Below are 11695 nucleotides of genomic sequence, written 5' to 3' on the forward strand. Positions count from 1 at the left end.
AAAGGCACACACACTTCACAATGACAATTTTGTGCACCAATATTTTCCACTTTTCCTAAGGCCGTTCAAAAGAACATGGTTATGCACCTTTTTATAAGCTGTCGTTTTGATAGTCCAGCTAAATAAACACTTATTCGTTTGGAATTGCAAAGTGTTGCTGCATACCACATCCGTGTGTTCTAAGTATTTTTTGCACTTCAATGTTTTTTTAATCAGATAATGGCATCAGCATACCTTGCTAGTATAAGTCCTACCTAGCGCCTCTTCAGTCTTATAAGGTCTTTACGGAAGTTGCAGGACTAAGGGACAAGGACAAGCATCCTCTGGTGAGCATTCTATATGTTTTCTCATGAAAACAGCTGTGTTGTGTACATTTGCGGTACATATTGTTTGAAGGACCACTGACACCAAAATACCAAGCCTGAGAAGATTGGCACAAGTGACCAGTTGCCAGAGTGGCAAGATATTGACTCACAGCACTGTTTTTCCTGAGCATGCAGATATCGAAAGTGCCAAGCAAATTTCATTTTTCAAAAGAGGGGTGGCGGGTTTTTGAGGGCAACTGTGATAAATATACGGTTGCCCACAAATTCAGGAAAATGTTAAAAAGAAAAATGTTTTGCATAGCCACATCTGCCAATAAGCAATGAACTGGCGTTTTTTTTTTATTTAATTGGGCTTTCGAATGAGCCAACTGGATGATGAGACGCTTTCCACCAGTCCGACAGCCACTCCTGCTTCGGAAAATGGAATGTGCGTGGCAATCTTGCCATCAGCGTGCTCGTAAACAACAGTGTCAATCATCGCAATTTTTCGACTCCAGCCACTGATCCCTTGTGCTAATCTTCTTCGTATGAAGCGTGGAAACTTGGTCAAGTTGGTAGGACATAACTGAATGTATGAACAGTGCAGCCTCGCTTTCATAGTTACGTCCTAACTACTTCAAGGTTGTGCTGTTCGTACATTCAATCTTTTTCTATTGAAGCTGTTTCTCTGACTAATTACCAGTAATAAACGTAGCCTAGAATATGTTTTAAATTGAGCATGAGTGCTTATCAAAGTTGGCAGCACTTCATGTTGTTGTTATCAATATGACATGTTTAGCCGGTGCTCAGGCCTCTTGCAATGTTTCATCTTTAGCAATGGGGATGTCCCACACACACACCTTCATGAGGAGTGTAGGCAACAACATCCAGACTGGTGCATGACAAGGTTCTTCCTCCTCCTTTTTCTTTGCTCCTATGTAGGGCTTCTCATAACTATCCTGACAGCTTTACCAGTGGCGCTGCGAGGAATTTTTTTAAAGGGACACACTACTGATCGTGAAGTGGGGGCTGTGTAGGTAGGTATATCATGCGAAGTATAGACTGCTGGGCGAGTTGTTAAGTCATCTCAGCACAGTTGTGCGCAAAGAAACGATTACACAACATTCAGACACTTTGTGGCTGGCTTCAGCCTTCACCTTAAAACACCAACAGAATCTGCCAAACATTGAACTGAAAATGGTGGTGGCAGGTCAGTATCTATGAGGATTGTCTAAGCGTATATTGCGGGTGGGACGGCAAAGGTCGATGGCCCCAGCGATACGAGGAATGGAGCAAAATGGAGGTGTTGAACACGATACATACGACCATACCAAAGAAAAAAAAGTTGCTGCAATTCCTGGAAAGTTGGTTACTTTGGGGGCACCATTTTGGATTATCAGGTGAGGAAGGTTCTTGAACTCTCCGCAGAGGCGTTCGCGCAAGCAGTCATTTGGTGAAGGGCGTCACCATGAACCCGAGCCAACGGGGTGGGGGGGGGGGGGGGGTTCCTTTCCATGCCTCGCCGTGCGTGGCTTAGCCGTGTCCGGGGAAAAGGGGATCCTGGAGTTGAGCCCCCGCTGGGTGCTTGGACCTTTAAGGCCCCCTAACAGAGGCAACGCACCCCTTTGGCCCCAGCTTCACGTAGACAGGAGAAGTGTTTATGTTTAGAAGAAGGAAAAGAAAAGTGAGCCCCACAACTGTCTGCATCAGGGTGCGACACCTGAGCAGTAGCTCACAAGGAATGGGGGTGAGGTGGTATTAAAAAGATAGGAATAAAGGTGTAGAGAGAGAGAGAAAGAGAGATGAGGTAAGCCAGAGAGCGACGACATATTGAGGGGATAGTAGAGATAGGAAAGATGGAAACACGGTCACAGGAGTCCGAGGACGGGGCACCACTTGCGAGAGCTCTTGTCGGCGTCAGGAGATGGCGTAGAGCAATTCCAGTCTGTCAGGGCTACACTGTCGTCGGAGGTCGGCGTCAGGAGATGACGTAGGGCGAGCCCAGTCGGCCAGAGCTACGCTGACGTCGGAAATCGCCAGGGCACAACCGGTCGGCACGAAATCTAGCGAGCGAGTCTTCACGTAGACAGCACACCTGGGCTGACCCACCCAAGGGGAATTGGCAGTCGCCTTTTCCTATCTCTCTCTCTCGCTACATCTGCGTCTTTATCTCTCACTTTTTATCTGTCCTGTAATCTTCTAATTTTCATTTGCTTCCAATTTTCTGGTGGCGAGGGTTAACCCTGTGTAGTTGCCCAGCCTTTGGTAGTTATATGGTTGTAGCAGCAATGCATGGCTGGCCAATTTAAGTGTTCTTCCCGGCAGCGTCCCCTTCTTGAGCTTGGTGGTGGGTGGCCACCATTGGCGCTCGAAAAGGTGGCACACTGAAGAATAGTTCACACTCCTTAACCCAAAGTAGTCCTTCCCCTAACAGCATGTTGTGCATAGTGCTGTATGTACAGGATACACACCTGAGATCCAAAAACACAAGCTTTTTACGCCATTATATTATATTTCAAAAGGACCATGATGATGCTTTGGTTTCATGTGGTGGCGTGGCTATCATAGTTAGTCTAGGTGTAGCATGTATACATCTACCACGACAAACACCTCTTGAGGCAGTGGCTGTTCGAGCCGTTCTTCTGAATAAACGCGTCAATATCTGCTCGCTTTACATAACTCCACAACGCCATCTTGAAAAACATGAATTCCAGTCCTTGATAAAGGAACTACCAGAATCTTGCATGGTCCTTGGGGACTTGAATGCACATACCTATCTATGGGGTGATTCTCGCTGCGACACACAATTAAGCCCGCCTAATTGAACAGTTCCGGTTCTCTTCTGGTGCACGTCTATTGAACCGGAAAGAACCCACATACTAGAGTCTCGCCAACAAAACGTACTCATTCATAGACCTCAGCATTGCGTCTCCATCACATCTGCCCTTACTCTCACCAAATGACGCGTCCCATGGTGGAACAATGAGTGCCGAAATGTGCACAAAAAAACAAAATAAAGCATGGTGGTTGCTCCGGGACTCTCCCACAGAGGAGAACATTGCAAACTTTAAAGAACATTTTAAAAACTTTAAAGAACATGCAAGGCAGGAGGACACACCAATAGGCGAGGCGGGAAAGTTGGCAGAAGTTTCTATCAGACATTACTTCCTATACGCATGAGGGTATAGTATGGAACAGAGGCACTAGCATAATAGGAAGACAGGCATATTCATTTTCTCTAGTAAACACCCAAGGTGACACCCTGGAAAACCAGGCGAGCTCTCTGGGCGAACACTTCCAACGGGTTTCTAGTTCATTGCATTACTCTGAGGCCTTCCAACGCTACAAAACAAGAACCGAAAAAACAGAAACAAGAGTGAAAATGTACAAAATGTGACGCATATAATGAACTTTTTTGTTTACTTAAACTAACGACATCGCTTAATTGGTGCAATACGTCCGCTCCAGACTCTGATCGTGTAGTATATGAAATGTTAAAAAACCTACCTGCCGAAACACTGAAAACCCTACTTTCCCTCTATAATGCTATGTGGTTTTCAAGCAACATGCCTACTTCTTAGAACAAGGCTATTGTCATTCCGATTTTGAAATGAGGCAAGGACGCATCCTGCGCAGTGAGTTGCAGGCCCATTGCACTTTGTAAACTTTTTGAGAAAATGATGAACATGCACCTGATACACTTCTTTGAAACAAACAGTCTGCTTGACCCGTACCAGTGCGAATTTCGAGAAGGAAGATAGACGATCGACCATCTAGTACGTATCGAGGCACAGATTCAAGACGCTTTTGTGCACAAACAATTATTACTCTCTGTGTTCCTCGGTGTGGAAAAGGCTTACAATACAACATGGTGCTTTGGTATATAAAGAGACCTGCATCACATTGGTGTGCATGGCAGTATGTTTATCATAACCGCAAGTTACTTGTCCAACCGGACATTCCGTGTGTGGGTGGGTAATGTGTTGTCCCAGACACTTGTGCAAGGGACAGGAGTGCCGGAGGGTCGCGTGCTTAGTTGTACTTTTTTTTATTATCAAGACGAATTCCTTGACCTTTGTATCCCACGAAATGTGTTTTATTGCGTAATTTGTCGATGATGTGCAAATTGGTTTTATATCTTGCAATGTTTCATTGTGTTAGTTTAGTGGCAGGTCCAGCTAGGTCTGAATAAGATGACAAAATGGGCAGGAGAGAATGGTTTCAGCTTTAATGCTCAAAAAAGCACTTGCATCCTGTTCTCCTGGAAGTGAGGCCTTTATCTTGACCCAAATATTGACCTGTATGTTCAACATCTCTCTGTAAAGACGGAGCACAAATCCTTAAGCTTAATTTTAGATAGCAAACTAATCTTCGTATCACACATTAAGCACTTGAAAGATAAATGCATAAAAACAATGAATGCCCTCAAAGTACTGTCACGCACTACGGGGGGCAGTGACAAGAAGTGTCTGATACATCTGTACAAACGCCTCAGTCTGCCACACCAAGGGCTTCGCAGATGCTTGATCTTGTCCATCATGTGGGCATTCGTCTATCTGCGGGCGCCTTTCGCACTTGCCCCGTAGAAAGCCTTTACATTTAATCGAATGACACAGAGGTCCTGCTTATTATTTACATATTTTGTGAAGGTTAACGCAAAATATAAACACCCTTTCACACTAATTATTTGTCCACTTCTACCCTTTCTTATAACCTCCCTTCGCTACGAGAGCGCTACGCACTCCGTGTGAGGAGCCTTGCCGAGGAAATGGGTGTGCCCATTCTAGAACGCTGTTTGGTGGCCCCTGCTGCAAATCTCCCACCGTGGCAGTGGCAGCCATTAGATTAGGATGTGTCCTTGATAGAGGTTTCAAAACACACTTCCTTTGCACTTATTCGAACGTACTTCCTTGAACTTCAGCAAAAGTACACCTGTATTGAATTCTTTACGGATGCCTCCAAGTCCCACACTTCTGTGTCATGAGCAGCCATCGGTCTATCTTTTTCAGATGTCGGCGTGCTGCATACGAATACAAGCATCTTCTCAGCAAAAGCATACGTGATACTTTCGGCCATAAAACATACTAAACAACTAAAACTACAGAATGCAGTAATATTCATCGATTTTCTGAGTGTTGTAAAAGTCTTAAAAAAACAATGAAAAATCACAAGAACCCTGCCCTTATATTCGTATACTCACTATTATGCACGGTCTGTGCACAAAAACAGCATGTTGTAGTTTGTTGGGTGGCCGGGCATCATGAGATCCAAGGAAAAGTGTTGGTGGACCAGCTAGCTGCATCGGCCTACGAAAGCGCTGCCGATACAGCCATAGACGCCCCTGCACTCCACCTGATACGTTATCTTAAGGGGAGACACCCCAGCTAATTTTCTTTATTTATGGGTTCATTTTTATTAAATTTTTATCGTTTATGTATTTTGACTTGCTGATTTCAAATATGCAATTACTTTTTTTGTGCGACAAGTACTTTTCAATATATTGAGAAATTTGTGTTTTGTGCATTGGTTAATTTAGAGGTGTGTTTTCTCTTGAATGCTAGTAGTGATAAAAAACAGTGGCATATGAAAACGATGTTGTATAGCCAGAGCTTGCAGTGCTACAATAATGAATGCTCTAGACTGATGTGGGCCAAAGTTACAGCATGTCAAACTTTTGTTAGCAAAAGGCACCCTAGAGAAATTATTACTTTTTGAAAACATCTCTCATGTTATTCATTCAAATTTTATGCCTATAACGCTCCCCATTTTTCACCTTTTCTTACAAAACAATAATCACTGTGATGGGATAAGTACCACCACAGATATTGTCACTCCAGAACTACACCATGATCAAAATCGCAGTTTTGAAAAAACGAGAAAAAAACATTTCAGGACAAGTTTAAAACAATGATGGAAACCTCTTAAGCACTGCCGTGATCGAAGATAATATATTGGTTCAATTAGGCAGAAATAAATATTTTTTTAAAAATCTCGAATAAAATTAGGGCATCTGAAAGTTCATTTGCAAAATGCAATAATAACTTCGAAAAAAAAAAACTATTGTTATAAATCTTCTTTAATAATATGTAACTATCTTCTAGTCCTACTGAACTTGTTTATTCACCACCTTTTTGACAAAGAAATAATTATTGAGACTGGTTCAGTAGAAGCAGAGATATTGTTGCTCCAATAGGACAAAATCAGAAATGCCACTTTGGGGAACCAGGTAAAAATAATTGTCGTCGGAACATTTTATTGTGCAGCCCCCACCGTGACAGTCCCATCGACGCAAAAATATTGTTTGTGAATGCCTGGTCATTCCCACTTCAGAGCATTGCACGCGCGGATAAAATGTTTATCACAAATGCACCGCATGACTTTTCACCATCGACTCTGCACAAGTTCCATGCCGTCGTCACTTCGCCACAACAGTAACACTTCACTATCAGTCTCTTAGCGAGGCCGTAGTCGTGGTCACCCGTGACTAGTTTCGCACACCTGCCACATACTTCGCACCACGCTTAGCACCGTAGGGAATCAGCAAGCAGCCCATTTAGGATCTTCAAGTCCACGATCAAATACGAAGCTCCAGAGTCCAACGGCGGAGGCCGATGACGCGTCGCTTGCATCGGTGAAAACCGCAGTCTTTCGCGTTGTCGCTGGTGTTGACTCAAGTCTATTAGGCATGACCTGCTCACGAGCACTCACTTAGGCTATGTCGCTGCTCGTGACAGCTTTAGCGTCAACTCGAATAAGACGAGAGTCGGTGCGAAGAATCCTGTACTTCTTGGGTAGATCGTTGTCAGTTGCTTCACTGTGGGTCGCTTGCTGATCGCTTGCAAAGCCGGACAACGGCATACCTTTATCTTGCAGACTGCTATCACCTGTGCCGACGATGACGGATGCCCCAGCATCGCGAGTTGCTTGCTCATAGGTTGCAGAGCCGTTATCGGTTGCCAAAGCAACGATGCTCGCTTGCTGACTGATTACGCAAACCCGTGATGTCGTGCCGTTAGCACATTTTCATATTTATTTTTTTCATTTTGGCTCGCCTTCGGTCGATCTGATACACTGAATGGAACTTTGTCGGCCCTCCAGGCACGTTCGTCGTACGCATAGAGTTTTTCATTAATACCTAGAGAGAAGTGTGGCGTCACCATCTATGCGAATTTCTTAAAGGCCAACTCCGGCGATTTTTTGACCATGTCAGGATAATGGCACTTTTATATTCCTTGGACACTCTTCTCACGTGCCCGATAACTCAAATGCTCAAAAAAATCAAAAATAATTTTAATTACTGAAAAGCCGCAATACCAAAACCGAAACCCAATTGAGTGTGCTTCTACGTTTGACGTAAACATTTGCCTAACGCTGCAGGAACCTTCCTGATTGCACATAATGTCCGCCAGATGGCACTACCTGCGCAAGCCGTTCGCGGCGATCGGCTAAAACGCTTATGCTGTTATAGTGAATATATGGCGAATTGTGTGTGGCACACAACGCAACACCACTTGGCACCTAAGGCACGCCCATCAACATGGAGAAGAAAATCGCACGCTCAACCAAGGAAGCGCCGGCCAAACCCACACAATCCATAGCAGTCAAGCAGATGCTGCAATGGCACATCAGTTCGTCACTTCCGCCAGGCAAAACTCAACACTCACATACAATATTGCCATTAATTCTGCAAGTGATGTTAGCATTTCAAGGCAAGCTATAAAATTAATTTGAAAAAAATCTGAGAAACTCTCAAACCTGTAATTTGACATGAATGGCGCGAACGTGCAAATGAACTTACCCAGTGAATTTCATTGAGATCCACTGACTTCGAAAAATCGCCGGAGTTGGCCTCTAAGGGGCGAGGTTGGAGCGTTGAGAATGACGGTATATGTGCCTGCGAGGCTTGTGTTGGCAGGTGTTGAACGAGGCTTCGGCTCAAAAGCGAATACGACTGCTTAAATGAAGCTTTTCTAAATAAAAAAAAACTTTTATAAGCGGATCTCAGTCAGGTATATTATATTCTAAAATGAAAGTCCACTCACCTTGACGGCACAACCAAACGCCGAAGGAAAGAAACAGATGACTTAATCGTGGCGGAAAGAACGCTCGCTTAGTCGTCTGCCTGCCAAGTTTAGTTACTTCTTACGCTTCGTAAAATCGTACATCAACGTAAGAGGTTCTAGTGTTAAATACAACACGTTTCTGTGCAATTACAAAAATAAATAGCTTATTACGTGCTCTTTCGTAAGAAATCACTCATTTTAACGTGAAGTCAGACGCGCCTTCGAGGTATACAAATCCGAGTCAAGCTCGAAGCTCACGTATCCCGTCATTCCCTTGCCTCCAGCAGCTCACTAGTGCTACAGTGTATATTCTAGGCACTGTACTAGTGCCAGATTTCTCTCTAGGTAAGATTGTGAGAAACTCTATTGTCGTAGGTTTGTAACCTAAGCCAAAATGGTGCCTCAGCTAGTCAGGTTTTCAAATGCAACGCCCTAAGCCAATCAGACGACGCCATTTTAGCTACGTGATCAGAAGTGGCTAATGACAACATGTTATGCCTACTTTCTTTTTCCTTTTCATTTGAAAAAGGGGCAGCCTCAGTGTTGCCCGACCAAGAGATTAAAAAGCCAAACACAAGAGCTTCTCATCGATAGCAAATGGTCGCGTTGCAGCGGGCCATTCAAGAGTTACAGGCAGCCGAAATAAGCACGATTTATCCACAATTCAAAGGGCTGAGGGGGCGTGCCAACGCATTTTTATTTACTGTTACGCTGCTAACATGTGGGATCTTGAAACAAAAACTTGCACACAGGTGCGCGATGGTAGAAATAACATGAATACGACACTTTTGAAAATTCGATTTTGGGGCGAATTTTGGGGTTCCAAGATCCGTGTCTCCCCTTAAAAGAAAACTCGGGGACCATTGGCAGTAATTATGTGGCAAGCAAACACAGAATAAACTTATCCTGTGAAGCCACATCTAGGGAATAGGCCGCCAGTGTCGAAGTCATGCCACACAGAAGTCACACTTACCAGATTAAGAATAGGACATACACACACTCACACCTGGTGGCTATCCATCATTGTGTGAGAGATGTCGAGAACCACTTATCATCATCATCAATCGGCCCTTGCGCCATAAAGCAGCACACATTTAATGTGCTTAAGCTTGGTCCAAAGTTTTACTTTGAGCCACAGTTGAAACCAGCTGTATTTTTGGCGCTGGGATGCTGTGTTACTGATAAAATACTGAGGCTGTAAGGGCTCGCTGCACTGCTGAGTGTGTGGCTGTCATTACAAGCAGCAGGGGAAAGCTAGGTTTGTGAACATGCTGCTGCAAGATTTTTGCGAATACATGCTATAATAAAGAAGTTGCAGGGCTAGAATATTCGGTCCAACCGGTTTCGAATTTTCCCGTGACCACTTGCCACCGTTCATTGCAATAGGAGGGGGAGGAGTAGCACGTCGTCGTGACTTCGCCCGCTTGATCAACGTGTCACAACGTCCGTCATATGTCATTGGCGTGCAACCAACGACCAAGTGCGGCTTCCTCCCAGTGAGCATGTGTCATATTGGAGTGAGCAGGAACCTCTGAGCGAGGAGTACTTTTCCCCTCGCATTAAAGTAGTGAAATGCCTCTTTATCTCAGAGGCTTTCGTTCTGGCAATACTTCTTCTCCCGGTGTCTCGGGCTCTACAAACAGCAGAGGGCAACACACAAAAATGAAAATGCAAACTACACGGCTGAAACTGCATCGCCGTAGGGCCAAATCACCACTTCGTAGGGCAAAGAACCAATCGATGGGCTCAGTGGTACATAACGTTGCCCGTGGGCAAGCTTTCATCAGACTGTGTGCAGGATTGTTTTTCGAAATGGAGAATCTGCGTATAGCTCGCAACGCTGTAATATTTGGCGAATGTCATCGTGGCGGTCTACTGTACAGATTGGCGAGCTTGTTTGGGGGGTGTAAAAAAAATGCCAGGTCTGCGCGGAAGGCGCAACACAATCACAGCGAAAGCTAGTAACAGCGGCCTTTTGAGAGCCTTTTTTAAACACTCATTGGGTAACTGCTGCAAGCACACTTGCTGGGTACCCTCTACGACATTAATAATAATAATTTCTGGGTAGTATGCCAGCATTCTATTTGTTATCCTCTGTCATTCTTCTGAGAAGTGTGATATCGCTAAACACTTGCAAGGAATTTCGTGCCAATTGCCTGTGCAGCGGCTGACGACGATGAGGAATTATGGTTGAAGTGGGTATGCGCCACAGTTAATAGGGGAACAAGAACAAGCTTTTGTAATGGGTTGGAGCATTGGTCAACCCACTCGTTACGCTATTCGGATTGTGTGACACCTGGTTGTTCTTTTGCTGTTCTAAAGTGCTTTATTACTCATATTAACGTGATTCCTTTGACGACATCAAGCCTGCCTATGGCAAGTTTGCGAACAAGTCCCAAACACCGGAGTAGCACAGTGGTGGAATACGGGGCTGGTACACAGCGGACCCTGTTTGGAGCCCCACTGCGTCCTTGGTACTAGTTTTTTTTTCTTATTTCGTGCGAAGTGGTTACGGACACCGGCGGGGACAGGAGTGAACAACTACGACGCTGCGCAGGACCTGAGTTGTGATCTCATAACAGATTTCGCTGTAAAAGTGGAGCCTTCTTACTGGTCCTTTAAGGAGGTCAGTGCAGGCCTGTAGTTCACCTTTGAGCTTCCTTAGGACAACTGCCTTCAGTTTTTGGATCTTAAGTTTTCTTTCAATGGATGTCATACCTGTTGGATGTATGCTCCAAGAAGCAAGAAGCCTGTTCTTGATTTTCATTCTGGGCACTCTAAGGTTGTCAAAGATACTGTTGTCTAGGTATGTTTGAAGGCTTCACTCAAGAAATCTTGTCGACACAAGATGGAGGAAAGCCTAAGGAGGCAACTGGATAGGCTCAAGTTGTGCAGGTTTCCTGAGAACCATTTGGCAAGGCTGGCTGAAAGGGTTTTGCAGCACTTGAAAGCACAGGTAAGAGGTTCTGAGCAAGGAACTGCCTGTTGCTAGCATTCTCTACTTATATGGTGTCTCACACCTCCAAAAGCCGTCATGTCCACCTGAGTCCGGAGAGTCGTGATAGAGTTTCAAAATTCGAGGCACCATTGTTTTCGGGACTGTGAACTTTCCGTTGTTGAACTTAAGTTCTTCAGTTCCCTCCCACAACAATGTTGCGTTGACATTTTCCTGATCAGGAATTACCGCGAGTCTTGAAAGCGCATCTGCGTCCTTGAGGTGTTCTCCAGGCCTGTGGTGGACCACGAAATAAACTGCTGGAGTTCACTCACCCACCTAGCAATTTTTCCTCGAGGTTCGGTGAGGTTAAGGATATACGTTAAGGCTTG

At 44.7% G+C, this 11695-nt stretch overlaps 1 protein-coding gene across 2 annotated transcripts in view; it reads right to left on the reverse strand.

Moving 5' to 3' along the window:
* The window catches only part of LOC119176941 (BBSome complex member BBS4), a 67056-nt gene extending 58726 nt beyond the window's left edge, over window positions 1-8330 (reverse strand). Inside the window, exon 1 of one of the 2 annotated variants that reach the window (XM_075878209.1) lies at window positions 8104-8330. The gene's annotated coding sequence lies outside the window, so the exon portion shown is untranslated. The remainder of the gene's footprint in view (window positions 1-8103) is intronic. The other variant, XM_037428280.2, reaches the window with a different exon arrangement.
* Between the last annotated feature and the right edge of the window lie 3365 nt (window positions 8331-11695).

This window comes from Rhipicephalus microplus, chromosome X (assembly GCF_043290135.1).
Source record: "Rhipicephalus microplus isolate Deutch F79 chromosome X, USDA_Rmic, whole genome shotgun sequence".
NCBI classification, from domain to species: domain Eukaryota; kingdom Metazoa; phylum Arthropoda; class Arachnida; order Ixodida; family Ixodidae; genus Rhipicephalus; species Rhipicephalus microplus.